The sequence below is a fragment of the Oryctolagus cuniculus genome, chromosome 16 (genome assembly GCF_051225735.1).
Source record: "Oryctolagus cuniculus isolate XC-2025 breed Fujian yellow rabbit chromosome 16, ASM5122573v1, whole genome shotgun sequence".
Taxonomy (NCBI): domain Eukaryota; kingdom Metazoa; phylum Chordata; class Mammalia; order Lagomorpha; family Leporidae; genus Oryctolagus; species Oryctolagus cuniculus.
The window spans coordinates 48,524,521-48,551,979 of record NC_142882.1 but is presented as its reverse complement, the minus strand read 5'-3'; the positions used below and the strand labels follow the sequence as shown (position 1 = coordinate 48,551,979).

The 27,459-nt window shown below is 39.3% G+C and overlaps 1 long non-coding RNA gene across 2 annotated transcripts; it reads left to right on the top strand.

The window, feature by feature from the left end:
* The first annotated feature begins 241 nt into the window (after positions 1-241).
* Positions 242-27,459, top strand: LOC108177211 (uncharacterized). Of its 2 annotated transcripts, none has more exons than XR_001794015.4 (3): positions 242-3,843; positions 4,002-4,222; positions 26,965-27,459. It is a non-coding gene; the product is annotated as an uncharacterized LOC108177211 (long non-coding RNA). The 2 variants fall into 2 exon arrangements; XR_001794014.4 differs by lacking the exon at positions 26,965-27,459 and adding an exon at positions 14,010-14,274.

Genomic DNA, 27,459 nt, shown 5'->3' with positions numbered 1-27,459 from the left:
AAAGCTGCCTCCTGCAGTGTTGTCATCCCATATAAGCACCAGTTCAAGTCCTGACTGCCCCATTTCCCATCTACCTCTCTGCTATGGCCTGAGAAAGCAGTGGAAGATGGCCCAAATCCTTAGGCCCCTGCACCTGCATGGGAGACCCGGAAGAATCTCCAGGCTCCTGGCTTCAAATCAACTCAGCTCCAGCCCTTGTGGCCATTTGGGGAGTGAACCTGCAGATGGAAGACTTTCTCTCTCTCTCTCTCTCTCTCTCTCTCTCTCTCTCTGTAACTCTGACTTTTAAATAAATAAATAAATCTTTAAAAAACTGCATATCAGGAAAATAGATGGAAAATGGAAGAATAATCAGTACACTAATTCTTCAGAAGTCCATTTGTATTTCTTTTGTTTATAGTTCCCAACTCTTTTCTCTGGATGTATTAAGAACTGGGCAAGTCCATCAGCACAGACTCTGTGTCTTGATTACAGCAGCTCCCATGAGGTGTGATGCACAAGACGTGCATCCCTCAGAAGAGAGTTAGGCTTGAAAACAGCCCCCAGATCTTGAGTTCTTAGGAATAACATACATTACAATCTGTACCAAGTCTCAGTTCAGACAGGAAAACAATCAAACTTGACAGCAAGATGAAAAATCACAGTTCTTAAAGTGTGCATCAGTGTCATTGGAAGAGTTTGTAAGAAGAGACATTGCTGAACCTCACCCCCAGAATTTACTTGGCAAGCTTTAGATTTCTCTTAAGCTCCATTTCTGTGGGGAGCAACTCGGACTAGACTGTTACTGGAATTAAGACTTATTCTATGCATCTGCTCTCCCACAATATGGCGCTGAGAAGGGAGAAACAGCTTCTACACAGCTGCCTCCAGTTCAACCAACAAACTGTAGGACCTGCTCCTGATTGGAGGAGAGCAGCATACTCGGCATGTGGGTAGCAGAGTTGGGATTGGTGGAAGAGGACTATAAAGGAGGAGAGAGACAACATGCACCAGGAACATCTAAGGGGAACATCTATCTGAAGGAACACCTGTGCAGCCCCCGAGAGAGCCGGCCGGCGGTGTGCCGCTCCCCCGCGGAAGTGGGGAAGGTGGCAGGGGGAACCACCCTTCCACGGAGGTGGAGGGACGGTAGCCAACCCGGGAAGAACCAGCAGCAAACCCGGGGAGGGTCGAGCAGACAAAAGAACAGCGCAGGGTCCTGTGTCGTTCCTCCACGAAGAGGGGGAGCGACACATTTCCAAGAATATTTTTAAAACTCTAGCACTTTAGTTGTTAAATTGCATGTGTGTAGTTAGTGAAATATTCACATATAAGACATACAAACATCTTTCAGCCTACACACATAGAATAAGGATATGTGATTTGCTCAATGTATGGAACTAGTAGTAAAAATGATAGCAACAATGAATCTTGATGTGAATGGAATGGGAGAGGGAGCAGGAGATGGGAGGGTTGCGGATGGGAGGGAAGTTATGGAGGGGAAAAAGCCATTGTAATCCATAAACTGTACTTTGGAAATTTATATTTACTAAATAAAAGTTTAAAAAATTAAAAAAATAAAATAAATATAAAAAGATAGCAACATTGAAAATAATAGTAATGTATTAAAGGATGACTTGGTTCAACTTCTTATTTGAAGAACTTCTCTATTATTGCCTAATAATATCATATTTTCTTAATTAATCATTAAAACTAATTTATGGGGTAAATTTGATTATCATTTCCATTTCATAGATAAGGAATCTGGGGTACAAAGGGGTTAAGTAATTGCCCATGGTCATACAGCTACTTAGTGCATAATTAGGATAATAATTCAAACAGTTGGCTCCAAGGACCATGCTCTCAACAATTGTTGTACATCCAGGACTATGGGAGAGCCAGAAATCACAGGAATACCACAAGTTGCCAATCTTAGAATAGTAGGAAACTTACAGAACTGTCTGGAACATGGTGAGAGAATAAATTATTTCCTGCCATTGTTATTGTTTGTATTTTTTTCACTTAGGAACCTGAGATATGCTAAATGAAAATTGATTGAGTTCCCTGGAGTGGAAAGTAGTAGTGGTATGAAGGATTTATTTTTTTACACAATGCATAATGTTTATGAAATAGAAGGTTAGTCTATATGAATTTATTGTGCTGAATTCTGGTGAATGCTACCATCTAGGCACTTGAATAAGTGGCCATGTGATGCTACCTTTCTAGTTTTCTACCCTAAAATGAGATTCCAGGTACTACTGTTAAATTGGACAGAGTGCTGGAGAGGTTAGTGCATGGTTGTCAACAATTACAAAGAACTTATTCACTTTACCAACTAGATAAGTAAAGTCTATTCTTATTACTTCGTTCACTAACAAGGCAGATACTGTGAATTGTGTTTATCCAGATCTCTAAATAGATATGTTTATAGAAAAATAATTAAGAGGCATTGACATGTTTTCTGAGAATGTATATATGCAGGAAAGTTCAGAAAATATCAAATAAAAGTCAGGCTCCAATGATTGGACACAACATAAGCATAAATGCATTTTAAAAACAAAGGATATGAATCAAAATGTTGAGTTACATTTTTTTCTAATTTGTTGTATAGTAAATGATACTTGTATAATGAAAACAAAATCCTCAAAAATATTACAAGTTATTTCTAACACTTTCTAGATACTCATTTAATGTGTCTAATTAGTTATTTTTATTTTCCAGTACCTTTACTTATTTTTGTTTATTTGAAAGGCGGAGACATAGAGAAAGAGACAGAGACAGACAGAAAGAAAGAGATCTCCCAATTGCTGGTTCATTTTCCAAATGCCCTCAAAAGCCAGGGCTGACCAAGCTGAAATCAGGAACCTAGAACTCAATCTAGGTCTCCCACATGGGTGGTGAGGACCTAGTTACTTAAGCCATCAGCATTGCCTCCCAGGTTGCACATTAACAGGAAGCTGGAATAAGAAGTGGAGTCCGGACTTGTATCCAAGCATTCAGGCATCTGACCTGCTGCACCCACAATTGATGAATTATTTTTTAAATAAAGGATAAAGTTAAGCCTTGACAGCCCTAAAACTGGATCCAGATTCAGTGGTGAAGCCTCTTCTGACCTACTGGGACCATCTGATGGGTGTTAGGAGCTAGAGTTAGCTAGGTGCTGGCACCATTGGGTTGTAAGAAAGTAGAAAAAGAAAGAAACAGCTATAAGTGCATAAAAGAAAGAAACAGCTATAAGTGCATAAAACCAAGAAATTTTACCTGTTTCTTGATGCATGAAATTTGTGAACGTGCCTTTGCACTTAGTAAAAAGTCTAGAGTTTGTGACTATAAGGTTGAAAAGATAACATTAAAATTACAATGAAAAGTAGCTTTGACTTCCTTGGAACGCTGGCATACAAAAATAATTACTGATTATAAAGTGCTTTGAAAATGTAGCTGCATTGTATAACACCAGCGTTAGCGCTAACCTTTAGTAGGGTTCACAACAAATCAATTAATTTTTGATCATCCTGGCAGTACTGCCAAGTATCATTAGTGCTGGAAGCCACAGCCGCCGCTGAGGACCTGCTCATGTTTACTTCCTGGAAGGCTCACTTTTCAGTGTGTGCTGCGGAGTTGGCCCTGACTGCACATTATAGCACAAGTAATTATTCATCAGAACTTGTCTTGCTGCAAGCAATTCATTCCTCTCTCCACAGATGTCCCCTGCTCTGACCCAGAGCAGCACGAATTTGGGCTAAAAATAGCAGCTCCATAATGCAGCAGGTCACCATGGTGAGACTTTCTATTCAAGCAGTTTTCATCCCCGTGGCTTCAGAGTATTTCGCCTACAGAAGTTAACCCTTGAAGAAATCTTGGAAGGTAAGCAGTATCTTACTCTCCCTTGTGTCTCTGTTCTTTGAGATGCAAAACATGTTTTCTGTAGGGGAGTCATCTTTGTTTTGCTACTGGAAAATTCTCCCTTTCTCTCTGCTTTATGCATTCACCATTCTTGTTTGTTTTCTTTCCTTCTGCAACAGGAGTGGGAGAGTGACAGTGCTGGTCTTACCACTGTCATTCCCCTTTCTGATCATGCCACATGCTCAAAAGAACATTGGTGACACCTACTATGTGCAACTAAACAGCAGGCAGTGTGGAGGATGAACAGAATCCTGACATCCTTCTCACAAGAAAGCAAACACTTAAAGCCATTTGGCTACAATCCTCAAGTCTCACAGCTGTCATCTGCTGGGAAGGTTTGGTAAGTAGAATCCTGACTTTGGGACTCATTTACATCATCCCAGTAAACCCAAGTAAAATTTGTTTCAAAGCAGTCCTCTCTCATATTTTACTGACACATTTTCATGTTGCTGATCCAGAGCACAGATCATCTTGGCTCAAGATCAACTTCACGGTTACTTCCAGTGGTTTAGATTCCCTCATACTAGGCATCTCAGAGTTCCTAATGTTCTTAGCCTGATTCGGCTCAATTCTAACCCTCAGAAAGGAAGATGATGGACAGATATGGTCTCTGGCTCAAGGAGTTCGTGTCTTAATCACGCATACTAGTGGTGGGGGTTATCATGATTCTATTGCCTGACTTTTGCCACTTTGATAAAGAGCGGGAAGATGGAAACTAAATCCAGTCTATCAAGGTCAATAATGGAACAGGATCTCTGCCCTTGTAGTTCTTGGTTAGGCAATTTCTTTTTTTTTTTTTTTAATTTATTTGTTTATTTGAAAGTCAGAGTTACACAGATAGAATGAGAGGCAGAGAGAGAGAGAGAGAGAGAGAGGTCTTCCATTCACTGGTTCACTCCCCAATTGGCCGCAATGGCCAGAGCTGTGCAGATCCGAAGGTAGGAGCCAGAAGCTTCCTCTGGGTCTCCCATGTGGGTGCAGAGGTTCAAGGACTTGGGCCATCCTCCACTGCTGTCCCACAGGCAGGCCTCAGCGGAGAGCTGGATCAAAAGTGGAGCAGCCAGGACCTGAACTGGCACCCATATGGGATACCACCACTGCAGGCAGTGGCTTTACTCACTAGGCCCAACGCTGCCCCCTAGGCAACTTTTAAAAATAATTTTAACAGTGAACTTCAATGCTCACTTATGTAGCAAGCATTGTTATACATATGAGCACCTGTTTGGTCATTTTATTCCCTGCAAAAATTGTAGTTTTATCATCTCCTTTTTAGAGATAAACTCAGCACTCAGAGGTCACACAAGTAACAAAGGAAAAGACCCTGGATTCAGACACAGATGATCTTATTTGAGAGTACATCTTTTAACTGTAATAGTAAATGCCCACGCTGGATACCGAATTTACAGAATTATGTGTTTATTTCTTAGAATATTAGTTCTTTAAGTGCTGTTCTAAAAAAAGGAGATTCTATGAATAGATAAGTTTGAGAAACATTGCATAACCTTGTATGGGACTCACGGCATATTTTAATATATTAAAGTTTTGTTTTTAAAGTACCCTAGGGAGGAACACAGTTTAGCCTTGAGTAATATAAATTCGCGGGAGGCATTGTGCACAGCAGGTTAAGCAGCTACTTGTAGTGCCTGAATTCCATATCTAAGTGCCTGGGTTTCAGTCCCACCGCTGCTTCTGATCCAGCTTTCTCTTATGTATACCCTGGGAGGCAGCAGATGATGGCTCAAGTCCTTGGGCACCTGCCACCCACGTGGAGACTCAGATGGAGTTCCTTGCTCCTGGCTTTCACCTAGCCAAACTTCAGCTGTTGTGGGCATTTGGAATGTGAACTAGTAGATGGAACATACTCTCTGTCTCCTCTCACCCCACCTTTCAAATAAATAAAAATTAATAACATGAAAGTTTCTAACATTTTCAACCATGCAACACTTTGCACCAGATAATTTCTGCTGCTAAAGAACACTTCTGAAAAACCCACATTTAGAAATAATGCCCAGAGAAAGGGATATAAGAAAAAAATACCATGTTTTTGACAAAGATAGCTAGTTTGGAAATGAGAGGTCCCTGTAGAGTCAGGAGCTGGGGAGAAGTTTCATGCTATGTTTCAATGAAGTAGGGTTTAGATTTAGCCTACAGTGCTGTCTATGTCTTTCTCAGCCTTCCTCCTCCCCACCCCCAACCCCGTTGTCCCCATTGTGTGTTTTATTTTATTTTATTTTTTTTCTTTTATTTTTCTTTTATTTTTGACAGGCAGAGTGGACAGTGAGAGAGAGAGACAGAGAGAAAGGTCTTCCTTTTTTGCCGTTGGTTCACCCTCCAATGGCCACTGCGGCCAGCATGCTGCGGCCGGCACAACGCGCTGATCCAAAGCCAGGAGCCAGGTGCTTCTGGTCTCCCATGTGGGTGCAGGGCCCAAGCACTTGGGCCATCCTCCATTGCACTCCGGGGCCATAGCAGAGAGCTGGCCTGGAAGAGGGGCAACCGGGACAGAATCCGGCGCCCCGACCTGGACTAGAACCCAGTGTGCTGGCGCCGCAAGGTGGAGGATTAGCCTTTTTAGCCATGGTGCCGGCTACCATCGTGTGTTTTCAAAAACCTGCTTGGTATGTTCCATGTTGGTCTTCTCTATACTGATAAGGGAAAACTTTGTATGTAGTAATCTTAAAGTAAAATGTTTACAGAAGCATGACACCCAAGTATAAAAGTATGCACATCCTAAATGCCAACTAATTTCATAATGTGAACGCATGTGTGCCACTAAGAATATTGGTATGCCCCACCTTCAGTGACTACCCATGCACACCAAGGGTAACCACTACCTGACGTCTATTCGTACAGGGTTGTGTTTATTTTAGTTACACTTATAGCTTTAGTAAGATATAATTGACTTTATTATACTACATATATTGAAAATTTACTTGCTAATGAGTCTTGACTGATCACACCTAATAAAGGTAATGAGCTTGCCCAGAACCCCTAGGTTTTCTTTCTTAGCTTTATAGTCCCCTTTCTCCAAGCAACACCGATCTGCTTTCTATCAGGAAGGATTAGTTTGAGCTTTCTAGAATTTTCTGAAACCATAATCATACATAGGCATGCTCTTTTTGTTTGAGGGGTATCTGGCTTATTTCACACAGCACATTTTTCTTTTATAATTTGAGAGGCAGAGAAAGAGAAGGAAAGGGTCAGATAGAGAGAACTCCCATCTATTGGTTCACACATCCCCTCCTCCCCTCCAAATGCCTCGAATGGTCAAGGTTGGAACAAGGCTAAAGCTTGGAGCTAGGAAGACAATCTAAGTCTTTCATGTGGGTGGCAGGTACCCAGTTACTTGAAATGGCCTGCATAGGCAGAAAGCTGGAGTCAGGAGCTAGAGCCAGGTATTGAACCCAAACACTAGGATGTGAAATATGGGCATATTCACTGCTACACTCAAGTCTTCCTCTCATTCAGCATAATTTTTCTTTCAGGTTGTTTTGTGCATCAGTATTTTGTTCCTTTTTAATTGCTGTGATTTTTTTTTCACTGTATGAATAGATCACAATTTGTTTCTCTCTTCACCTGTTGAAGGACACTTGAGTTGTTTTCAGTTTGGTGCAATTACAAAGAAATCTCTTATTAACATTTGTGTTCAAGTTTTGTGCTGACATATGCTTTCCTTTCCTTCTTGTGAAACCTAGGTATGGTCTGGTTTGATTGTATGGTTAGTGTATGTTTTAACTTTTTAGGAAATTTCCAAACTTTCTAGAATGGATATATCAATATCCATCGCTACTACAATCATGCAGTTGTTCAATATCTTCACCAGGAGTTAATATGGTTGTTCTCTTTTATTTTAGCCATTTGTTTAGTGTATAGCAACAGTGTGCTGAGATTTAATTTGTACTTCCTCAGTAACATTTTGTTACATGCTTATTTTTCATATGTACATATCTGTTAAGTATTTTGCTCTTTTAAAAGTTTTATTGTAACTTTGATGTTCTTTACTTTGAATGCAGCCTTCTAACTTGAAACCATTTTGGAAAAGGTGTATCCACTAATTTGAAAGTCAGAGTTACTGGGGGCTGTAAGGTGAGGCAGGGGGAGGGACAGACAGAGAAAGAGAGATCTTCCATCTGCTGGTTCACTCCTCAGATGGTTTCAATGTCTAGGGCTGGGCCAGGCTGACTCCAAGAATCTGGAGTTTCATCTGGGTCTCTCGCACAAATGGCAGGGGCACAAACACTTGGGTCATCTTCTGTCTTTTCAATAATCTGTGAATCATTTTTGGATGTACTCATTTGTATTTTTATCAATTTATTCATTCCCATTGAAGCAGGTGATGAAGGAAAAGCTTTAAATGTACTTCGATGGTGTTTAGGAAACTTACACTTAGGGGTACCAAAAATTATTGTGAGAAGCAAGTTGTAAGAAATGGATCTGTATTTTTTTTCCCTTTGAGTCTGAATTTGCCATTGATCCAAACTGTACTTGTCATATCTTGAGTATTAGAGTAAGGTAAATTCATTGATTGATGGAGAACCTTACCAATTGGCACTCTAACATTTTAGTAGTCTTATCATTTTCACCTCTATCCTGGAGTCTTACTCTGAACATATATAGCAATACTAGGCCAGTGGGTGCTTTATCAAACTTCCTCTTTCCAACATACACACACCCACAGACACACACTCACTCACACTCAGGTTAAGCTCAGCAGAGGTGGCAAATCTTTTTCTGCCAAGGACTGTTTGAATATTTATAACATCTTTCACAGGCCACATAAAATTATCAATTTAAAAATTAGCCTGCTATAGATGTATTGAATTTCCAGTCCCATCTATGGTTGCCCTGGCAGGACCAGACCAAAGGATTTCACAGTCATAGAAGGCCCATGGGCCCGGTGTTCTCCACCCCTGAAAGGGACCACACAGTGAGAGAGCAGCGGTCAGGAAAAAAACCATCACCATATCTCAGCCTTCCTGACTCCCTGAAGTTGAACTTCCACCCTCCAGAACTATGAGAAGATAAATTTATGTTGCTTAAATTACCCATGAGTCTATGGTATTTTCTTATGGCCCAAGTACAATAATGAATGATCCACTGGGATGACATGCTCTGTAGTTTTCTTGGTTTTATTGTTGCTTAGTTTGCTGCAGGGAGTGAATTTGCCAATTATCATAGAAGACTTAGGAAATCATTTTGCAAGTCGTTCTTCTGATGATACTACTGTTTTCTCATTGATTCACTGCCAGGCGCCTGTGCTAGCTGCTGACTCCAGAATCCTGTTAACATAGAACCTAGGAGGCAACAGTGATGGCTCAAATTATTGAATTCTTGCCACCCGTGTAGATTGAGCTCCTTTCTCCCAGCTTTGGCTGGGCTCAGCTCTGGTCACCGAGGGCATTTGGAAAGTGAAACAGCAGATGAAAACTTTTTTCTCTCACAATCTCTCTCTCTTTCTCTCTAAAACATTGTTTCTTAACCCTTGCTATATAAAATTCCTGAGTAATTTGTACATGTGGTATTTGGAGGGTCCATTGCTCTGAAAATGTTTGTCTCCATTCATTGGTAAAAGCCTTGTATTACACTGTTGACCTGATATTGGATACCCACACACTCTAAATATTAGCAGCCTCCCACCTACTCAGATTCCCAGCAATTTGAACACTGATCATAGGAAACAGTTGATCAGGAATGCAGGATAGAAAATGACTTTGAAAAGATGAGATTTTCCTTTTCATGAAAAATAAATCCATAAATATTTTCAATTATCATTAAAGACTAAACTATTGTAGTCTCCTTTTTAAAAGACTATTAACCATTATAGAAAATTGATCTTAAAAATCCCTTCCAAATCCTAAAGATTCTATTAAAGAAAGTGACAGTTGCTTTATTTCTTTACAATGCTTTTAATGTGCATATTCTACAAACAACATTGTAATTAGGTTAATGATGAATTATCTCAAGTTTAATAATACAAGATGTATTATGCAATTACAATTCTTCTGTTCCCTGCACCATTTCTTATTATAAAAAAGGTAAATGAACATCTTCATGATTGAGGGTTGTACTTTGTGAATTATATGCTCAAGGACTGTCTTTGACTTGGTAATGTGGATGGAATGGGAGATCATTCTGCTTAAATGAAATCAGCCAGACACAGAAAGGGAAATATCACTTTTTCTCTTCAATGTAGAAGTTAATATATAGAATATAAAAATCATGTGAATGCCATGCTTTCTGGTGTATGGTTATAAATATTGTCTTCCTTGAATTATACCATCTGCATGATGATGTTACTCATCTCTCCTCACTCTCCGATCCTTGTCACAAATCTCACATGTGATATTAATGTTCCTGTTTCCAAGCAAATAGTATGCATGTGAATGTATATAATATCTACACATGAGTGAATATGGCAAAACGTTAAAAATTGCTAACTCTCAAAATTTAAAAAATAAACTAAAAAATGGAAAAATAGACTGCCAAAAGACAAGACATGTCTTTGATCAGACTAAAGCTCTTTTTAAAAACATTTTAGACAGTAACATCTTAAATAATTCTTTGGAGAAGAAACAGAGCTTTCTCCCTGGAATTCAACAATCCTCACACCCTATTTCTTACTTTCTGACAAAGTGCCAGATCAGAGTTCAGCTACCGGGAAGTGAACTTGCAGTTGAGACGTGATATTTAGGTAATTTTGAAGTTCTCCCCAAAGCTCCAGATGTTTGGCATTCTATAAAGAAGACATCACATGGCTGGATTTTCCACTATGCATCTGGATGTTTTGCTATCACAGGCACATTTTCTTGGCTGTTATAATAAACAGTCATTTCTTGCCATGATTCTTTAGGATGCCAAAGATCTTAACGTGACAGCAATGAAGCAAATTATGTATCTCCCACACATCAGTCTAGTCAAGGTAAAGGTGATGTTTGAGAGTGAATATTAAAGAAATGTATTATAAGTTGGTGTGTTTTCACCCTTTTATGGATAAGCGAGACAAGAGTAACATTAGTTTATTCTTTGAGAATTGACGAACACTGAAGTATTTAAATGAAGGTTTTTAGTAGTGATTCCAGATCTGTGTATTTCCAGTGTACTTTGAGTAGGAAAGTGAAGCAACACCATGCAGTCTGGCCAAGATTACACAAAACCATGTGCCCTGAGAAACCTGGAGAGAAAGGACTAATAGGTTAATTTAGCTGGATGAAAGACAACAGGAACTCCAAGGGGCTGAGAGTTGACTAATTTCCTACACAAGGGATGAAAACACTTAAAAAAGTGAGGAGAACTTGCCAGGGATATGAAATTTCAGTTCAGGGAAGGAATAATTCAAGAGGTCACTCTACAACTGTAGTTACCAATATATTGCATTCTGGAGGTGGACCATTAGTTCTATGGTCAGATGCTGTTTAAGATGTCCGTAACCAAATTTGAAGTACCTGGGTTTGAGTCCTGGCTCAAGTTCTTGGTTCCAACTTCCTCCTAAAGAAAATCCTGGGATGCAGCAGTTCTGATTCAAATAGTTGAGTTCCTGCCACCAACATGGGAGACTTGGGTTGAGTTCCTTGCTCCTGGCTTCAGCCTCGCCTAACCCTGTCCTTTGCAGGCACCTGGGGAGTGAACCAGCAGATGGGAGCTTTGTTTCTCTTCATGTATCTATCTCTGTCTCTATCTCCTTCACAAAGAATAAACAACATAATATGCTGTATTCTAGAAAAATGCTTTTAAAAGTACATGTAAAAGTGCTTATCAGATGCTAATTTGTTAAATTTAGTCATTCCACACTATACATATATATATATGTATATATATACTTCAAAACAACATGCTATACACAGAAAATACATGCAATTTTAGTTGTTAATTCTAAACATATGCTTAAATATATTTTTTTAAAGAAAGGAGAAAGACAGCCTAAGAAAACATGCTTGTGATCTGAATTTGGCTCAAGCACTACCCAATTTAAATCTTTGACTTCAGTCTAACTTCCATCTTTCATGGGAAAGGCTATGGAGTCTACTCTTCAAAACTGGAGACTAGCCTACATGAAACTAGAACACACTTTTTTCTTATCTCCAAACTATGCACTTCCATTATATTTCTTTGTGTGGTTACGGTATAGATGTGCTTTCTCCTACATATTCTTTTACAGAATCATGGAGTTATCAGTATTTTTAAGTAATGAAGACATGAGTTCATGTAGTTCAGCTTTAAATAGAGCTGCATTGTCGCCTTTGTATAATGCAGTAATTGCAAGCATAGGCATTGGAGTTTGAACTGGTTGAAGTACCAACTTCAATATTTCAAGTCGTTTGATAATGGGAAAATGAGTCACTTCACCTCTATGAACCTGAGTGTGCTCATCTGTAATATTGGAAAAGTAAGAACTCTCCTTCGGAGGGCTGTTTGGAGAAATAAATGAGATGATGCCCATGAAGCACACAGCTCAATGTGCAAGGAATACTAAACAGTCAATAAATACTGGTCGTGACAATTATGTTATACAAACTATGAATAGAGAATTTTTGTTTCAGAAAATCATTGTCATCTATACACATATTGCTGAGTATATATAATCTTTTCTATTTACTTTGGATTTGAGAAATAGATTCATTTAACTGCATTCATTTAAAAAATGTTCATTCACCATTGAGTATGTGACAGGTACTTCTTTGGGATTGGGTTTATAATGTGATGAAGAACCCAAAGTCCGGGCCGCCAGGAGGAATGCAACATAGTGGAAGAAATGCCATAAATTAGAGAAGAGAGAGAGAGAGAGAGAGAGGCTGAATCATGTGATGATGCATGTTTTTATGAAAATAAATGATTTGGGACATTTACTTCAGGTCAAGTGTGCAAGAATCACAGTCTCTTAGCTTGGGATGTTCAAGAATTTAAAAAAAGAATTCTGGCGATGCTGTGGCTGAGGAAGGGAAGGGCTGAGCTACAAACGCTGTGGTCTAAGTGAGAATCAGGGTCATGATTATGTAGAGTTTCAGATCATAATAACCCAATTCCATGTTAGTCAAAGGATAGGCAGGTATTAGAGGGCTTTGAATCATAAAATGTTGTGATTTCACTTAGGTGTTTAGAACATTGGCTCTGACAGTTGAGTGGCAGATTGTGAAGGATAGAATGGAAAGAGAAAGTAGAACCCTGAAGTATTGGTTGCAGTAGCTGAGGCAAGAGATAATTGCCCCTGTGCTAGTGGCAGATAGTGAAATGTGATAGAATTCAGAGTGCATTGATGGCAGAGTTAACAGGATTTGCTGATGGATTCACAGAATGTAAGCTAAAGCAAAGGTCTAAGTTACATTTAATAAATGATAGGGACCATTAATTTGAGAAAGACTGGGGAAGTAAAGAGTGAAAAATCAAGAATTCTGCCCTGCTCATGCACCCTTGAAGTGCTTATTAGGCCCCCAGGGGGATGTAGAGTGGGCAGAGGTCAGGGAAGGGGCAAGGAGAGGGATGTTTCCTCGGGAGAGGGCCTTGCAGTACAGGACTGGCTGAGGCCATCTATGGCGTGTGGACACAGAGGAGAGCTAGACTGAGAACAGAGCCCTGGAAAATTCCCAGACAGATCCAGGAGAGGGCAAGGTTGAGGAAGGGATCCTATTTCATGTTTCACTTGAGCAAAAGGAAATGTAGTGTGTTACTTATTTTTTGTCCCTCCTTATTCTATCAGTTATTTCATACTGGTTAGAGCCTCTAATCATGTATTTTATATACATATTGTATTTGATATAACTATTTCTCAAGATTTATCATTGGTCCCACAAATTATGAAATAAGAATTCAATGAGCTCTGTTTTGAGCTACATGTTCTACAGGATACATGGAATTTACAAGGGAGAGTAGATGGAGCAGTAGTCGTCAAACTCTGGACACACTCTTCTATTCCCAGAGGTTATTGAATAGAAAGCATGATAATTAACTTATAATTATTATGTAAAGCAATTCAGAATGATACCTACTTGGTGGAGTAATTTAAATCGCAGACCTTACATGACATCATTTTGGGAAATGCAGATTTCCCACGAGAGGGCAAATGTCTTCAGTAGCAGAGTGAAAGTAAATATTACTATTAATAATGAGCACCAGTGGAAAATTCTGTCTTTCAGAAAATACTCAGATAACTTACACGGAGTGGAATATGAGACCATGCAAAGAGGGTTAGAGGAAGTCCAGTGAACCAGAGACATAGTAAAACCCCTTGCTTTAGACATGTGCATTCCGGAGAACAGAACATCAAGAAGAGTGAATGCCTGACCAACCTTGTCCAGTTGCCCAAGCAACGGCTGTGTCTGCTGATTATTGTTAAATGGTTGTTGCAGCAAATTGAGCTCTGTTTAACATAAATTCCAAACTTCATTAAAGTCTGGTATTCACGCAATGCCTTCAGTAAGTGCTTCTGTATGATTGTGTCTGTATCTGAATATGTTTATGATGTTTTATAACATGTAAAATAGGGTGAAGTGCTAAGGTTCACTCTAGGACAGACAACCACTGCTTCAAAACTTAAAAGTTTGGAAACTCGGTTTAGAAGTGGCAGCCAGAAATAGCCAGAGGCATAATTTACCTCCTCCACACCTTGCCTTTGGAAACTGCAGGTGTATTGGTGAGGATTTAACTAGCTAGAAATTGTGAACTGGAGGTTTGAGCCAATCTTAAGCAAGATCTTCAGAAACACAGTTCAATGTATATAAAATTGTGCTGTCTTGATCCAGTTTGGAGGACTGGCTAGGGGTCAGTTAGAGCAGTCCTCTCTTCCTGAGTCTATACCAACAAGCATTGCCCTTGCGAGCTGTCACACTCAAGACCCACATACACCGGCCCTAACCACCAGAACCAGGGACCAGACAAGTAGGGACAGCTTCAATGCTTTGGAGTCCACAAAATTATCCAAATTAGTCAACCCACAGGGAGTCCTAGGAAACCTTGCTTAGTCTTATCGCACCTGCCATTCATCAGCTGCCTCACACAATTCTAACTTGCTGTGACCACATTTTTCAGTGAAAGACTTTATTAGGGCCTGCCTAGTAATAGTATATCTTTCTGAGCCAGATGTAATAAACAATTTTGTCTTTTATCTCCTTGACCATATGTATGTTATGTCCCACCATCAAAATTTTTTTAATTTTATAAAACATGAACTCCTGCTTGATATCTAGAATTCACTTCAAAAATTAAATTCGTAAGTTATATTTTCATTATATAGAAAATACTGATATGGTAACCCTAAATAATACCAGATGACATATACTTAGCTGGCTGCAGTAGAAGCGGGCCAAGGAAATTGTGAGAAATGTAGACCTGATGTTTCATCCTTGATGAACTGAATCGCAATCTCCAGATGGTACAAAGTGGGAATGTATGTTCAGTTTTTCAGGTGCATGTATGATATAGAAGACCTCCAAATCACTGATACAGAAGATTTACAAGAGATATTATCTTACCCTCAAGGACTTTGATTTTGATTGAAATCTTAGACCTGTTGATTACTGCTGTGTTATGCAGAGTGAGTTACCTCTGAGATTCAGTGTCCTTATTGATAAAATGAGGATAACCATTTACTGGCTTAGTGTGGCTATTAAACAAGGAATTATGTAAACCTGTCTAGCAAACACCCAGTGCTTGGAAAATGAAAGCTATTATTATTATTATTTTCTTATTTATTTGAGAGACAGAGACACACAGAGAAAAAGCTTCCATTTGCTGGACCATTCCCCAGATGCCTGCAATGGCCCCTGCCTGAGGTCAAAGTCAGGAAGTAGACCTCAATCCAGGTTGCCCATGTGGGTGGCGGGAACCCAATTACTTGCACCTTCACCATCACCTCTTAGGGTCTGCATTTATAGGAAGCTGGAAACAAGAGCTGGAGACAAGTAGTCTGGTATAGAATTTGGTTGTCTTAACCACTAGGCTAAATGCCTACTCTACTATTATTGTTTAAAGAAGAGCCTATGTGTATTACCACGACACATAACAATGTTTTGGAGCCAGTACTGTGGCATGGTGGGTTAAGTCACCACCTGCAATGCTGGCTTCCCACATGGCCACCAATTTGAGTCCCAGTCGCTCCACTTCCAGTCCAGCTCCCTGATAATGCATGTGGAAAACCAGAAGAGAGAGGATGGTCCAAATCCTTGAGGACCTTGCACCCACATGAGAGACTTGGATGGAGTTCCAGGATCTTGGTTCAGGCAGGCCCAGGCCCAGGCATTGTGGCTATTTGGAGTGTGAACCAGCAGATACAAAAAGATTCTCTCTCTCTCTGTCTGTCTCTCCCTCTCTCTGTAACTCTGACTTTCAAATAAATAAATAAATCTTTCAAAAAAATCCAGTGTTTTGATCAATGATAAATCACATATGTCACACAACTTAGGTATGAAGTAAGATATCCTATCTAATTTTTTAAGTACAGTCTATGGTTTTCACACAATGACAAAATTGCCTGACAGTGCATTTCTCAAAGTTATGTATGATTGTACCAGAAAAATCAGTCAGGAGATGCAGATATTTGCAAGTTTGAAAATAAGAGATCAAAATGATTAAATCTTTCAATAGTTCAAGGCCGAGTATATTCAACCTATTTTGTCTTACAAAAAATAATATATAGTATGGCAGTGTTTGATCCTCAAAGTCGAGTTCATGAATAAGATGTTACATAGTCATTCATCCAGTAAGTGCTTATGGAAGACTCACCTATATGATTTATCTCAGTTGCTTCACTGATGGTTTGGATGGCTTCCTGCTTAATGGCACACTTTTCAGTGACTATGCTGGAATTGTTACTGTTTATCTGGAAGGTCCTGATACATCCACAATGAATCTTTTCTCTCACATCCTCTCACAATTTTTATCTTCTTTGAAGTCCTTGTATTTTCATTAATAAAAAAGCACATCATGCAATTAAGGAATGCCAAGAAGTTCCAAAGATGAAGTAATTACAAAGCAAGTTTTAGATTGGAAGCCATTAGAGCAATTGGCAATAAAAATGTTCCCAATATGTACATACTGGGGTGAATGATCTAGTGTCTAGGCTGATATGCATGAGTACAAGTTCTGTAATATCATAAATGGCCCAAAGGAAGGATCGTATTTTCTATTCAATATGTTTAATGATGATGCTCAACTTGTCTTGATATTATACTCAATTTCCTCTTAGCATTAAAAGCATAATGAGGTTATTATGGCCCTGTTGCTCAAAAACCACCATTACTAACATTATTCTATCATTCGTCCTTTTCTATTGCAAAAAGAAAAGGAAAGAAAAGATGTGCATTTGAGCCCTCCATTAGGACTAATAATTTTCTGGGTCTGGGGGCAGGTGTTTGATGCAGTGCCTAAGATGCCACTTGGGAAGTCTGCATCCCATACCAGAGTGCCTGGGTTCAACTCCTGTCTCTGCTTCTAATTCCAGTTTTTTGCAAATGCTCATTGAGATGGCTCAAGTAGTTGTGTTCTTATCACCTGTAAAGGAGATCCAGGCTGAGTTTCTGGTACCTGTTTGGACCAGACCTGGCTATTGTAGGCAGCAAGTAAGAGATCTTTGTCCATTCCTCAAGTAACAAGAAAATAAATACATGAATAAATATAAACTTTAAAAGACTAATCATTTTCTTCACCACTCAATGGTTGAATGATACTGAGTACAGTATTAGCTTCTCTGAGCCCATTTGTTCATTTATAGAATTAGCAATGATAACATCCACTATCTAGAAACTTCTTGGAGATTAGCTCAAATACAATATATAGATGTACGGAAAGTAAATGTCCATGCATAATACAAATCCATTACTATTTTATTTTAATGAATTCTGTTAATAGAAGACTCAGTGTTTGGCTAGACTACTTCTTCTTACATATTTCATTATTTCCAATTCAGTCACACTAAATCAGTGCTTCCTTTTTAGCTCATCTTCTGCTCCCAGCCTCATACGACCAGGCACCTTCTAGATCACTGCCATTGCTTCAAGCACATAGGGACAGAAGTCACCAACAGGGAAGTGCAGAGTGTACTCTCCAAGTCCAGCGCCCTCCCTGGGAAGTACAAGGAAGATATGAGCTCTTTGCACAGCCAGAAACAAAGAGGTTGCCCAAGGTTGTCGTGATAGCAGTTTTCTGTCGCTGTGCTTAGATTTCTCCCAGGCCCAGTGCAGGAGATCCAACGTTGAAACAGGAAGTTGGGGCCGGTGCTGTGATACAGTGGGTTAAAGCCCTGGCCTGAGGCGCCAGCATCCCATATGGGCGTGGGTTTGAATCCCGGCTACTCCTCTTCAGATCCAGCTCTCTGCTATGGCCTGGGAAAGCAGTAGAAGATGGCCCAAGTCCTTGGGCCCCTGCATCCACATGGGAGACCCAGAAGAAGCTCCAGGCTCCTGGCTTTGGATTGGCGCAGCTCCGGCCGTTGCGGCCATCTGGGGAGTGAACCAGTGAATGGAAGACCCCTTTCTCTCTCTCTGCCTCTCCTCTCTCTGTAACTCTGACTTTCAAATAAATAAATAAATCTTTTAAAAAAAAGAAAAAAGAAACAGGAAGCCAACATTCAGTGTTTAGCCTGCCACAGAGAAAGGGATTTTATTCATGTTATTTAAATTCTCTCTGTTCTCAGTTTCAACATATTTCAAGTAAAGACATTCATCCTTCCCTAGGACTACCTCTCAGGACTGGAGCAGAAAACTTTCTCCCAGATAGAGACTGCTGTGAAATGAGTAGAGATAGATTTATTTTCCTCTTGGGAGCACAGGTACTGCAGTTAAAGGCTCCAGACTGTGTTTGAACCTCAGGGCATAATGTCAGTGTATAGAAAGCAATTATCGATTTCCCTCTCAATGACACTTTTCCAGTATCCTTTTATTATGCTAGTAAAATAGAAATGAAGAATCCAGCCATTGTAAAGGCTTCATTTTGGAGAAATTTTTTTTTTCCAGCAGAGAAAGATTCTTTCATGAAAGTCTCACCTCCCAAAGAAGCTTATCTGTTCACAAAAACTCTTTCTTGAAATAGATGTACCCACTCGACCTAGGTGAAATGCTGATATGACTGCATTTCTTCCTGGATAAGTCACCTCCTGCATTTGTCTTTAATACCGAGAGGATAAAATCTTGGAGGGAGGAAGAATGGTGTCATTTCATCAGTGTCTTTTAAAATGACACAGGTACTTCCACTCAACGAGAGAATCGTGACCAGGCATCCTGAATACTTCGTAAATATCCCTTCTTTGGCAATAGCAACACCTCCCTCCCAAATTAAAACATGACTCCTGTCTTCTATCAGAAAACAATCAAAATAATTTCATCCAATTATTATTTTATGACCCCAGAACCTGGACTTCCGTCTTTGCAAAAAAGGGTAGATTTTTACCAAATTAATCAGATTCTGTATTTATGCTACTGTGAATAAAAATCATGAGGAGAAACAACACAGTGAAAACGGCACATTGTCATCAATCTCAGACATGTCATCTGTGACCCCAGAAGCTGTAACCATCTAAATGAGACCTCTCTTTATGCAGGAGGCCCACAAGCACACACTAATCAATGAAACTCTTCATGTGGCACAGGCTCCTGTCTTACAGGCATCAGTTCCCATACAGTGAATAAATACAACACGCACAGCAAATCAGTTTAATTCTGAAAAACATTCTTTAAAAGCAATAAAGTTGACAGATATATGGGATCACAGATGCAAAAAGCAACATATATTTATCAGGGTGATGACCCAACACTCATTTTGGTAGGCGTCACTATCTCTTTCCTGCTTTTGTTGGGAAGGATTTCTACAGTGGATGTAGTTTCAACAGGCATTTAAGTGATGAACCGACCACAGTAAATGAGCACTTTGGGTAAAGCATGGGCTTTGACTGCAATCACTTATTCTGGATTTGTCCTCATTCTCTTGGGATGCTGGTGAAGAAATAACGTATGGTAAACTCACAAGGACAAAGAGAAGAGGAGATGGATGATGCCACTCTGGGAAATGGAAAACAGAGGAACAGAAAGATGAAGCCTGCAGCTGGACCAGCCAGTAAGACAGGGAAACTCATTTGGTGAAGATACAGAGAGGCTATTAAATTAGTGGCCTCAGATATAGTAGAAGTTGGAGATGAAGGGTAGGTTTGAAAATAAAAAAGATCGGGTGATGGACAAATAATTTGTAGAGCATATGAGGATGCATCTGAGAGGACAAGGGCATGTTACACCACATGAAACCACAATGAGTGGCATATACAGTTGGGCAATGATGCATTTCTTCTATGTTGAAGTAATTGTTCAGATCTTTCTCCCATTTTTATGTGACTATGTGATTTTTTTAACTACTGACTCAGTGCCCTTTACACAGTGTTTTTTTTAAAGGTCTATTTATTTGAACAACAGCATATGAGAGAGAGAGAGAGAGAGAGAGAGAGAGAGAGAGAGATATCTTTCATCCACTGATTCACTTCCTGAGTGGCTGCAACAGCCAGGTCTAGGCCAGACCAAAGCCAGGAATTGGGAAATCCATCTTCACTTCCTACATGAGTGAGTGGCAGGGGCCCATGCACTTGGGCGGTTTTCTGCTGCCTTCCTAGGTGCATTGGTGGGAAGCTGGATCAGAAGCGGAGCAGCTGGGACTTGTACTAGTTCTCCATGGGAACTTGGGATGCTGGCATCACAAGCAGCAGCTTAGCCCACTGTACCATAATGCTGACCCCTATACTGTGGTTTTGATAGTCATATGTGTTGCACAGCTTCTGTTTTGTGAGTTTTGCTTTAGCTCTTAGGGTGTTTGCAAAAGAGGAATTCTTAAGTATATATTGTCAAAGGTATTCATTTTCCCTTCTATATGAACACTTCTTCTACCCTTGTAAGGTCATGAAGATAATTTGTTTATACTTTTTTGGATGCTATAAAGTTTAGCTTTCATATTAAGTCTTAATCCACTTGGAATCAATTTTGTGCATTTTCTGCAGCAATTGAGATGAGCACATGATTTTTATCCTTCATTCTGTTGATGTGAAGTATTCTGTTTCTTGATTTGCATATGTTGAACCATCTTATATCCCTGGGATGAAACCCACTTGATCATGATGCATGATCTTTTTGAAGTGTTGTTGGATTTGATTTACTAGTGTTTTGTTGAGAATTTTTGCATCTATGTTCATCAGGAATAATGGTCTATAGTTCTCTTGTTTGGCTGTGTCTTGTCTTGTTTTGCAATCAATGTAACGCTGGCCCCATAGGATGAATATAAAGAGTGCCCACACTTCTCATTTGGGGGGATAGTTTCATAAAAATTTGTGTTAGTTCTTCCTTAAAGTTTACTAGAATACAGCATGAAGGCATCTAGTCCTGGGATTTTCTTTGTCAGGAACTTCTCTGTTACTGATTCAACCTCATACTGGTTATTGGTGTTCAGTTACTCCTTTTGGTTTCTGTTAGCATAGAGTATCATTTGCATCCTTCTACTTCCAGCCTGTGTGTGGCTTTACAGGTAAACTGAGTTTATTGCAGATGGAGTATCAATAAGTCTTGTTTATTTTTATCTTTTAAGTAAGTCTATGGGGGGTTTAGTACATCTACTTTCAAAATTATTATTAATGAATAGTGATGTAGTTCTCTTACTAAAAGAAAATTGTTCTGTTTATTTTTAACATCCTTTGTTGTTGTTTTTTTCTGATGGATTTCATACTGTTACATGTTTCATGATGGTAGTTTCCCTTTCTCTGTTTCTGTGTGTACAACTCCCTTAAGCATCTTTTGTAAGGCAGTTCTGATGGTAATGACTTTGGTGACTTCATTCAGTGTTTGTTTATCTTGGGAAGCCTTCATTTCATTTTCATTTATGAAACATAGATTGGCTGGGTCAATTTATCTTGGTTTGTACAGAAATACATCATTCCATTCCCACCTAACCTGTAAGGTTTCTGTTGAAAGTATGTTATTGTTTTGGTAAGAATTCTCTTAAAAGTGGCTTAGCACTTCCCATTTGCAGATATTAGAATTCTCTCATTGGTTGTACTTTGAGAATCTGACTACAAGATGTCATAGTGAAGATCTTTTCTGATCATTTTTTTAAAAGATTTATTTTATTTATTTAAAAGACAAAGTTACAGAGAGAGGTAGAGACAGAGGAAGAGAGAGGTCTTCCATCCACTGGTTCACTCCCCAGATGGCCACAATGGCCGGAGCTGCGTCAATCCAAAGCCAGGAGCCCAGAGCTTCTTCTGGGTCTCCCACATGGATGCACGGGCCCAAGGACCTGGGCCACCTTCTACTGCTTTCCCAGGACATATCAGAGAGTTGGATTGGAAGAGGAGCTGGAACTCAAACTGGCAACCATATGGGACACCGGAGCTTCAGGCCAGGGCTTTAGCCCACTGCGCCACAGCGCCGGCCACCTTCTGTTCATGTTTTTGTTTAGAGTCATATGGACCTCCTATTCTAGGATGTCTATGTTTCTCCCCAGATTTGGGAAGATTTTAGCTATCATTTCATAGATTCTTTATACCATCACTTCTCTCTTTTCCCACAAGTATTCTTAAAATTTGAATATTTGTTCATTTAATGGTCCCAAAGTTCTCAGAGGTTATCATCATCCCATCTTATTTTTTATTGTCTGGTAGATATTTCAAACACCATTTTATGTTCAAATATTCTTTCTTCCTCTTAATCTGCCTGTCATTGAGGCTTGTAACTGTGTTTTTAAAATTTTGCTGAGTTCTTCATTTCTTTTTAAAAATATTTATTTATATTTATTCAAAAGTTGGAGTTAGAGAGAAAGAGGGAGAGACAGAAAGACAGAGATCTTCCATCTGCTGGCTCACTCCCCAGATGGCTGCAACACTCACAGCTGAGCCAGGCTAAAGTTAGGAACCAGGAGCTTCATCTGGGTCTTCCATGTGGGTAGCAGAGACCCAAACATTTGGGTCATCCTCCACTGCTTTTCCCAGACCATTATAGCAGGGAGCTGGATAGGAAGTGGAGCAGCTGGGACAAGAATTGACACATATATGGGATGCTGGCATTGCAGCTGGCAGCTCTACCAACAATGCCACAACACTGGACCCAAGTTCTTCATTTCTACAGTGTCAGATAGAAGCTTTCTATCTCTTTGCCAAATTTCTCATGTACAACATTCATTGACTTCCTAATTCTATTTGTCTATCTGAATTCTTGATATTTATGCATCTGGTGAATCAGTTGTTTCTTTCCCCTTTAAAGGGTGGCTTTTTGGATGAAAAGCTTTTTTCTGCAGACGAATCTTCCTTCAGGTGTTGGTTTGGTTGACTTCTTGGGCTTTAGTTCCAGCAGGACCGTGAGCTGTGATCTCCTCACCATCTTTCCCTGTGACTGACGGCAGTGTGGCAGGGGTGTGAGTGTGTGTGTGGGGATCCTCTCTGTACCAGAAATGTGTGTGAGTCCTGGTATGGTGGCTGCGGTCTTGGCAGTGCCTGTCCCACTTCCCCAATTAACATGCATGACTGCTGCATTCACCTGTGCTGGATTCGGGGGGCTGCTTCGGAAGAGGGCTGTGATAGAGCAGGACCAAGGCTGCCATGGTGTGTACTGCCCTGGGGTGAGAAGTCTGCAGAGGAGAGTGCCTCCACTTTTAATGTCCTGGGAGTGGGAACCACCTTGCTGTGCAAAATCACCTGTGCTGTGTAATGCAGGATGCTGCTTGGGCTAAGGTGAGAGGGTGACTGTTGCTGGAGAGTCTGTTTGGGATTCTGAGGCTGCAGTGCTTTGGGCTAGTATGGGGGCTATGAAGGAGCTTCTGTCTCTTAGGGAAGCGTTGATTCTGACAATGACTCCTTTTTCAAGACGGCACTGCATTGCCACAGCCTGTGCCCTGGGCGTCAGGGAGGGGACAGAGAGTTCCTTCTCTGGGGCAAAGCTACTCTGTCACTTCAGGGAGCTGCTTTTGCTTGGGGGATGGTAACTGCGGTTTCCTCCTGTAGGTACCACTGCTGATGTCCAGTGTCCCGGGAGATGAGCTCTATGGGGATCTTTCCCCTGCAAGGTGGATTCCTCCCTACTTTGGGCCCAGGGTAGTGGCTGCTGGCACACTTTCTTCCTCTCTTTATGCTTCCATCCTGTGTCTCTGTATACTGGGGGGTTCCTGTGTCCTTTGCTGAGTTCCAGTGTTCTCCCTTGAGCAGTCAACTCAAAACCCAGTTATTTACCTGCACTGTGATTCTTTTCTGTGGGGGAGGATATCAATGCTGAACAGGTCTACTTAGCTATCTTATGTCTTTCCTGTTTCATGAATTTTCCACCTAAAGATATTAAAGCTTCCCATTTCCCTTTCATAATTGTTCTTGCCTTCTATGCAATATTTATAAAGCAAAAATATGTTTTCAGTAAATATTTACATGGTACACTTTCTTCAATGTTTGTTACCTTCCCTATGTCCTTATGTTAAAGTTCATTTTCACAAAGAGAACATAATTGGATCGTCCCTCTTTGGTAGTTAATCCAATCTAAAATTTTGTCCTTTAGTTGCATTATTTAATCTCTCTCTTTATATATATATATACATATATATTTATATAAATGCTGTTGATACAGTAGAATTTAAATAATCTACTACGTTGATTTCTCATAGTATCATCTATTCTTTGTCCCTTTATTTCTCCTTTCTGTTGCTCTCTTATTAATCAAGAATTACTTACTATTTTATTTGCTCTATTATATTTTTAGTCACAAGATTGTATTATTCTTTTAATGATCAACATAGAGATTATAATTTACATTGATTACATTTGATCATAAACTAGTGCTTTGATCACTTATTGAATATGAAGTGTCAAAGAAGTTTACTCATACCCTCCACTTCATCCCTTGTGTAATTTTTATCTAAATATTTTCTTTCCACCTATCTTATAAGCCCATAAGTTATTATTTTAAATATATAATATTGTTTTTTATTTCCCTACATTTTACTTTCTTTGATACTCTTTATTCTTTCAACAGTTCTCTATTTGTATATGGGCTTGTCTTCTTTAAGTCTAAAGACTTTATGAGAAATATTCAAAAAGTTTATAGAAAGTCCATATCATAAAAGCATGAATTTTTAAAATCGCACCCCCCCAGAAAAAACCCTCATTCTAGCTATTATGACATGTCTGAACAAGATCTAGTTTGAGACACTAAGGCGGTTGAGACACCAGTTCGAAAAGAGCCCTGGAGTCTGTGCTGTGGTGTAAATCCACACCTGTGGTGCCAGCATCCCATATGGGTGCCGGTTCAAGTTCCAGCTGCTCCATTTCCAATCCATCTCTCTGTTGTGGCCTGGGAAAGCAGTAGAAGATGGCCCAAGTCCTTGCACCCCTGCACCTGCCTGGGAGATCCGGAAGAAGCTCCTGGCTCCTGCCCTTGGGTCTGCACAGCTCCAGCCATTATGGCCAATTGGGGAGTGAATCAGTGGATGGAAGACCTCTCTCTCTCTCTCTCTCTCTCTGCCTCTGCCTCTCCTTCTCTATCTGTGTAACTCTGACTTTCAAGTAAATAAATAAATCTTAAAAAAAAGAGCCCCTATCAGAGAATTATGAGTTTTGTTAAAATTAAAGAAGAAAAAACTTCAAATTTATGGTGAAGTTTGGATAGAAGAATTGTGAAATCATTCATGGAAAGTTTATGGGGATCATGCACTGAAGAAATAAATCAGTTTAGAAATGGATAGCTCATTTTAAGAAGGGATGAACCAATATTAACTATTCGCATTAATTTGTGAAGGAAAATCAATTAACAGCACAAGCAAGAGCTGGCACCCTAGATTCCTAGTTGGATCAGCTTATGCAACTCACTTGAACATATAAAGTGGAGCAAACCCTTGGCTCAATGGGTGCCAAAACTTTTCATTCAGATTAGCTACCAATAAGAGCAAAGGATTCAATGGAAAATCTGAACTAGTAAGATCAATATTCTGAAGGACTTTTTAGAAGAATTGTAACAGGAGATAAAGCATGGCTTTGTCGGTATGATCCCAAGGACAAAACACAATCAAGGGAATGGCTACCAAGAGGTGGAAGCGGTCTGGTTCAAGAGGAGGAGAAGCTATCAAGAACAGAGTATGACAGCATTTAAAAACATTTTTGTTGATCAAAGACTTTAGCTTATTGACTTTCTGAAAGACCAAAGTGTTTTGAGAAAGCCAAATCTTTAGCAGAAAATCCTACAGGAAGCTTCCCAAGAGAGTCCTTCTCCTCCATGACAATACTTTTGCTATTTTCATCATTAAATCAAAGCTATTTTATGAGTTTTGATGGGAAGTCATTAGATGACCACCTTACAGTCTTGACTTGGCTCTTCTGGCTTCTTTTTGTTCCTAATATTTAAGAAATTCTTAAAGAGTTATCATTTTTCTTCAGGCAAAAACGTAAAAAAGATTGTATTGACATAGCTAAATTCAGGATGTACTAAATGTCTTGTATCATCTTTTACAAAAGTCTCTTGACCTTGATGAAACTTACGTTGAGAAACACAGGTTATATTTTAACATTTTATCTTTTCATTCCACTTTTACATGAACTTTCAACATTTCCCTCATATTTTAGTGTTTCCCAGGATGTGTATTTGCTGGCAAAGAATTTTCTAGCATTTTTCAGTCTGAAAAATACTCTATTTCCCTCTAGAAGGTAAAATAGAGCTGATATGTAATTTCTTGGACCTAAAATAATGGTTTTATGTAATTCAGTGGAATTTGTTCAGTGCAGAGCTTGCCTGTGAACTTTATATACTATATACAATTTATATAAATATTTATATAAAAATAAAATTTATATATATTATGTAATTTATATATAATATTATATATGATATATAATATAATTTTATATATAATATTTAAAATGAATATTGAGTTCTCAGAAATTGGAATACTTGGTTTATGGTGCTAGAGAAAGTGTATCAGGGCTAAATACTTATTTACTATAGTCAAGGCAAGAAAAATGTAGCTAAATATTCCTTTTTTGACAGTTAACAAATAATATTTAAACTTAGAAAGTTAAAACAGAGGATATGGAGATAAATTTGAAAGTCGTGGGATACAAATAAATACAACTTACAAAGTTTGATATTTTTGCCTCTACAGGGAGGGATTTGGCCAGAAGTGTGGAAAAGAAACTGCTGTTTTTCACTATTAAATCCACTGGACTATTGCTGAGTATATGGAAAATCTCTGTACTATCTTCTCAAGTTTTGTATAAATTTTAAGGGGTTCAGAAAAATAAAGTCTTTTTACAAATTCACATATATGACATTCAAAAGATGTATTTGGGAAAATAGTGATTAAATTATAAAATATTAACCTCTGTGCTAATTTAAGCTTCTTTCTTATTCTTACTTATTTTCTACCATTCTAGCATAGTCTTTTCTTGGGTTTCTCATTTTGACAATAGTTAACAATTTCTAGAAAAAGGCAGCTTGATCACTCTACTTGCTAGGTTCTTTTAAGAAAACATTGTGGAACCCTCATCTTTCAACCAAGACCTTGAACATTTACTCCCATGCTTCAATAAGGAACTGAAAAAACAGTGCATGGAGACCACTCCAAATACCTCACATTACTCCTTAACCTACTGCTTGG